Below are 6,050 nucleotides of genomic sequence, written 5' to 3' on the forward strand. Positions count from 1 at the left end.
CTTGCCAGAAGTTCCACTGAGTGTTGAAACATCAGTTCTTGTTTTTTATTTCAACCAAGCATGAAGATGTTGCTGACCACAGAAGAATTTCTGAACTTCCATAAGAATCTGGGCAAAGTACTTAATTCTTTTTCAGAGAGGCTTCAGTGGGAGGACCTGCTGCTGGAGCTCTAAATCACAGCAGGGATGAAGTGCTCATCTGTTCCATTTTTGGTTTTTAAGTAGGCTTGTCACACTTTTCTTTTCCACATCACGCACAAGCACAGGCTTAGCTAGTTATGCATTTCTTTCCTGTGAGCCTGAAACCAAATCTGGATGTGTTTAATGTGAAAAATAAACCCTGCAATTAGGTGAGTTTTCTTGAGGAAAAAAGAATTCTAGCAAATTTCCTAGAACAAGAGACTTCCCATGCTCTCACCACTGGATTGAAGATTTTTTCCCAACTGCTTTCAGTGCAAGAATACCCACCTGAGAGGCTTTGTGTAATGACAGTGAGAATATAGGCAGGCTGATTTGAACACTGCCCACTACTGCATCTTGGGAGAAAGCTGGATCCATCCTAAAGACAGTTTTTGAGATGCCCAGGATGCTGATAACAGCGTGATAAGGAATAGCTCCCATGAAGGTGCCAGGACTTGTTCTTCGAATTTACAGGTTTTATCCTACCCCTCATTCTTTCCCCTGCCTATGGATACATGCACCCTCACTATCCCCAATACTAAAATTTTAAACCACTTTAAACATTAAAGCATTTATTGATAGACCTGGTGACAGAATGAACCATTTCCAGAGAGTTTCATCTGAAGTCCTGCTGCTGAGACCAGTAGGTCTGAGTTCATTGTACTTTTGGATCATAGTTCTACTTCATGGTGTTTCTCTGCTTGTTCTTCAGCAACCTCCAAGTCTTTGGTAAGTTCCAATATGTTGATATCCAGCAGCCCAAGAGACAGTAACACCTACACTCCTTCTCAGCATGCAGATTCCTTACAGCTTGCATAAGGTAGAAGGAGCCACAATCTGCCTATTTACTCCTGTCAGTTTGGGAGGTGTGGGAAAAAACCCAGTATTTTGGAGCAGGTCATTGCAAACTACTGAATAAAGATGGTTTTCTGGGATTCCAAAAGGCAAACCCTCAGAGGAAGGGAGAGGATTATATGACGAGGGCAACTGGAGATAATGAAACACTGAAAATCTGCAGAAGAAAGGAAAACAAAACAAAACAAAACAAAACAAAACAAAAAAAAAAATAAAAAAAGAACAGGTAGGGCAGAGAGGAGGGAAGATGGGTGAATACATTAGATCTCCCAGTACTGACTTGCCCTTCAGCTTAGCAGACCTGTGTGTGGAGGCTCAGCTGGGGCTGGAACACTTAATTCCAGATTACAGGTGACAAATTAGGATCTCAGTGCCTTACTGGGCCCCCAGTCAGACCCCAACAGCATGCTGCTGCATGTTTGTACACTGGTGTGTACACTGACTTTCTGGATGGGATGTGAGTAGGATATGAAACTGCCTGTCTTGGTTTGGAAAGACAGGTATCTGTCAGGGAAAACTGGAGTTTCCCTTGGAATGGAGAATGTAAAAAACCCCTCCCTCCAAATTATTACAATTTTGCAATTAGGAGCTTTCAGGCAAAAATGTGGGAATAGTTGTTTACTAGGAATATTAAAAAAAAATACAAATGCAGGAGTACAAAAAAACCAAACAAGCAAACAAACAAAAGTCCTAGAAAACCCTGACAGAGTCAGAGGTACGACCTGACACTCTGTTAGTAGGATGTTGGAAGCAGTCTAAATAAGTCTTCCTGGAGTAACAGCTGTTGTTCTGTGGAGATGACCCAGTAGAAAAAAGGGTCCAGTACTGGCAAGATGGGTCCGGTCTTCGTCCAAGAATTCAGTGGAAAAAACTACTATCTTGGTGTTTGGGATTGCAGGTTTTATCCTGGTAGAAAGGCTTTGGCTCCTCCCACTGAGTGGAGCATCTCACAATAGAATGAAGTAATGTTATCAGTCATGTGAGAGGCCTTAAATGGCCCATTCACAGGTGATGTCCCTCGGAGGAAGATGGTGGAGGAAGAGATAAGAAGGCATTGCCTTATCTGGTGTTATCAGTTGTCCCATTAACAGGCGGCATCTGCCCTCTTCCCCCCCCAGAGTTACAAGAGATAAAGAACAATACCTCCCAAATGGTTTCAACAGATGAAAATAGAATACACATTTTTGGTTACATTTTTCAAACCAAGACACTGCCCTGACAATGTAGCTTACCAAGTGGCCCAGACGTAAGCTGGGGGGTTCCTGCCAGGTGGTTAAATGGGAAGGAAAGGGACAAAAGAAAGCAAGGGGAAGGCCTGCACCCTTGGGATGAGAAGTGATGCAGGCAGTTCATGAGATTTTGTACAGATAGGAGGGTGCAAGAATGATTGTAGGGTGAGAAGGAATGACTGCTAACACCTCCTGATGTGCTGCAAGTCCAACCTGCAAATAATACAAAATGTACAACGTTTCACTGCATTCAGTCTTAGGTAGTTTTTCCCTTTTGAACTTTCCTCCCCGTTTTAGATGGTCTCTCCCTTAACTGCCTAAAAGCCTCCTTTTAGGAGGTGCTAACAGCAAAGCACTAAGAAGAGGGGGAAAAAAACTCCAACAGCAGAAAAAAAGAAAGCCAGAAGGAGTAAATCAACACACAAAATTCCCCCAGCCCTGTTCCTCTGCATCCACCAGGAAAAAAAAAAAAAAGCCCACCACACCACAAAACAACAACAAAAAAAACCCACAAACAAAACCACCACAAAACCAAACACCTTCAGCGGTATTAGAGAGAGTAGAGGCTGTTTTAGTTCCACTCTTATGAGAAAAATTAGCACAAGTAGTGGCCCTTTTGCGTGAAGTGGTGGCAAGGCCCCTCTTTCCTCTACCAGAGCAGGGCTCTTCTCAGTAACGAAGAGAAACTGCTTTCCAGGAAAGCGAAGGTACAGGGGCTGCCCAGATCACGGTGACCCAGCACGGCTGCAGGGAGCTGGGTGCTGCGGCTTGCGGGCTGTCGGCCCCGGGACAGAGCGGCTGTGCTGCCGTGTCCGGTGGTGCTGCACGTCCCGGAGGATGGATGGAGCGAGGGGAGCCAGAGCCAGTCGCGCAGGGGGCACGCCGCGCACCGTGGCTGAAGCACCTTCATGCCAGTCTGCAACCCCCTCTGCTGTCACGGCTTTCCCCCATGGCCGCCCCAGAACATGAATTATTGACCTTCTATGTTTTCAAACAAAGCATCAGGCTGCATAATCTGGAAGGTATTTAGGTCAGATTTAAGCAGCTGGAGTCTTTTATAACTGTACAGCAAACCACTCCCTCACCTCTGAATCTTGCTACATGTCAAAAACCCTGGAGCAGTACAGAACAGTCTGGGACAGGGGAAACGAGGTACCAGCTTTCCCACCACTGGACTCAGGTGTGAGCTCCTTGAGGCTCTGTGGTCACATAAATCCATGATCACCCCAGGTAACTTCTCCCAACATTGCTGCCCAACAGACATGAAAGTGGAAGCTCAGCTAAGAATTTCATTGTATCCTTGAGATCTATTGCCTCTCCTTGATATCACACATTTTCAGGACGTTACTGGAGGCCAAAACAGGTGGATCTTGCCCAAATCCTTTTGCTCAGAATCCTTCAGCTGGGACACGTTGCCCTCAGTCCTGCCCATGCTTTCCCAGATTTGTCTCTCCAACACTGAGGCGGGTGGTGATGCTGAACCCTACTCACAGGACACAGGAACTAAGTTCACTCCAGGCATTTCTCCAAAGCAGACAAAAAAAGCTGGGAGAGGACAATCCAAGACATCCCTGTAGGAGAAAGGTCCTAAGTAATTGTTGAACCTAGAAACAGGGGCTTGCTCAACTGAGGAAACCAAGCCTCTAAATGAAGTAAAACAAAGTAAAATGCAAGGAGTATAGCTATGGACTATAATTTTGGGAGCAGTTGTAGCAAAAGCATTGCAGGCTGGTACCATCTCACAGCAGTGTCTATTGCAGTAGACTAATTTCCAGACCACTCTGCTTTCCAGATGATCACAGGACAAAGAACTCTGTCACATTAATCATTGTTGTTTTGTTAAACATCCCATCTTCATTAAAAAACTGCCAATGGTTGGAAAGCTGCCAGCACTGAGGTATTTAACTCATTTCTCCATTATAAAATGTATCCCTCATCTCTAGACTGTTTTTTCTTGTGCCATTGTTAGAGGGTGTGACAATTGGAAGAGCAAAAATGCAATGCTACACAGGTATACTAAGGCTCTGATCATATTGGTCCTAAATGCTTCTCTCATAAAATGTTTTCCAACTCCTTAACAGGCCTTAAAGCTCTGCCAGGAAGCCTCTCCAACTTGTTCCCTTCCTCACTGAATCATAGCTGTGAAAACTGGCAATTTTTTCACACCAGTAATCATCTCCATGGAATTAGCAGACACAATATAATCTCCTGCAATATAATCTCATTACACCTGTTCTGCATTCCCTGCTACATTGGAGAATGGAATTAGCCTTTCTGACTGCACTGGGAACTCACACTTAGCTGCTACTCTGCTGTGAGTCAGTCCTTTGGCAGTCACTTCTTCCACAAACAGCGCTGCCCGATCAAAAGTGTGGCCCAGGTAGAGTAACTCATCATTGGATTGTTTCAAAAATCCCCCTTACATGCTTATATCAACTTTAATATTTTGACACTTGCTATCTAGTCAATTCTCAGTCTGATTACTACAAAATATGTTAATTTGGTATCATGCCAGTATTTTAAAAAGCAAAACACAGTGTAAGACTGTATCAGTTTCCATGCTGGAGAGCTTCAATAGGTTTTATTTTTGTCTGCCAAATCCATAACCCAGATCTATAACTTACATCTCCAAAAGTTCCCAAGCAGTTTTATAGATTCTTTTCCACAAACACATGAGACCTAGTGTTAACTAGAACTTCTCCCTTGTTTTTAAATGATCCTGGTATATGCTATTTCCTTATTCTATCTGAGGTCAATAAGGAGCTGGTAGGCTTGTAACTACGAATGGCAGATTACTTATGGTTTTCACTATTATTTCATCTCAGCCTATGGGGAATCTGCCAGATTTTCCAAGTGAAAGATGGTTAAGTCTACACAAGAGCTGGAGAGAAACTTCTCTTCTTCCCCTGCCACTTCATACATTAAAGTAAGTGTGTGCTCTAAATGTAGGTATGGATTTTGTAGATATCTGGAGAGTAGCTCACCTCGCAAGTTAATCTAAACAGGCCCAGGAGATGGGAACCAGCAGAGACTCCTGAATCTGTCCCAGATATAATAGACTTTCTGATCAAGGAGGAAATGGAAATCTGAGACTGGAAGGAGTTTCTTTGTATAATGGGTGCTCATATATAACTTACATGCAAGAAATGTTTCTAACTATTTCATTAGTTGCAAATAAAGTGATACAAATGTGCACCACTTGGACCTGATGCATGGTGTGTGCCTGGGGCTGCTTTCAGCTGAATGGTAGGGGTTCATGTGGGAATGATTTAACACCCCAGCAGCCCTGCTATCCAAATTATGCTGCAGGTTAATCCCTGAAGCAGATGCACTCCACTTTTTCAAACACCCATTGCTTAGCTTAAAACAAAGATTTTCATTTAAATTATCATATTGGCCTCAGACTGCAGTGGGTAAATGCGGCGGTGTCTTCTCTGGACCGTCCGTCCACTGTCTCCGGCTAGCTCTGCACCGCAGACAGCTGTCGAATCTGGGAGGCAAGCCGGCAGGGAAAGCAAGCCAACTCTGCCCCTGTGGGTCCTTGGCCTTGGGAGGCACCGAAGACTAGGTGGAGTACCGCAACAATGAAGGAGAAGGACAAAGAGACACTCTCTGGGTCAGGCAAGGAGGAGTTTATTCACCGACTCCTGAGCTTAGCCTGAGAGACCCAGGAGAGAGCGCCCAGAAGCTGGTCTGCACAGGGTTATAAAGGATACAATCAGGGGAGGAGAAATGGGAGGGGCCAGACGCAGCTGGCCAATCCAAGCCAGTAACTAGAGAAAATAA

This window comes from Prinia subflava, chromosome 4 (genome assembly GCF_021018805.1).
Source record: "Prinia subflava isolate CZ2003 ecotype Zambia chromosome 4, Cam_Psub_1.2, whole genome shotgun sequence".
NCBI lineage: Eukaryota > Metazoa > Chordata > Aves > Passeriformes > Cisticolidae > Prinia > Prinia subflava.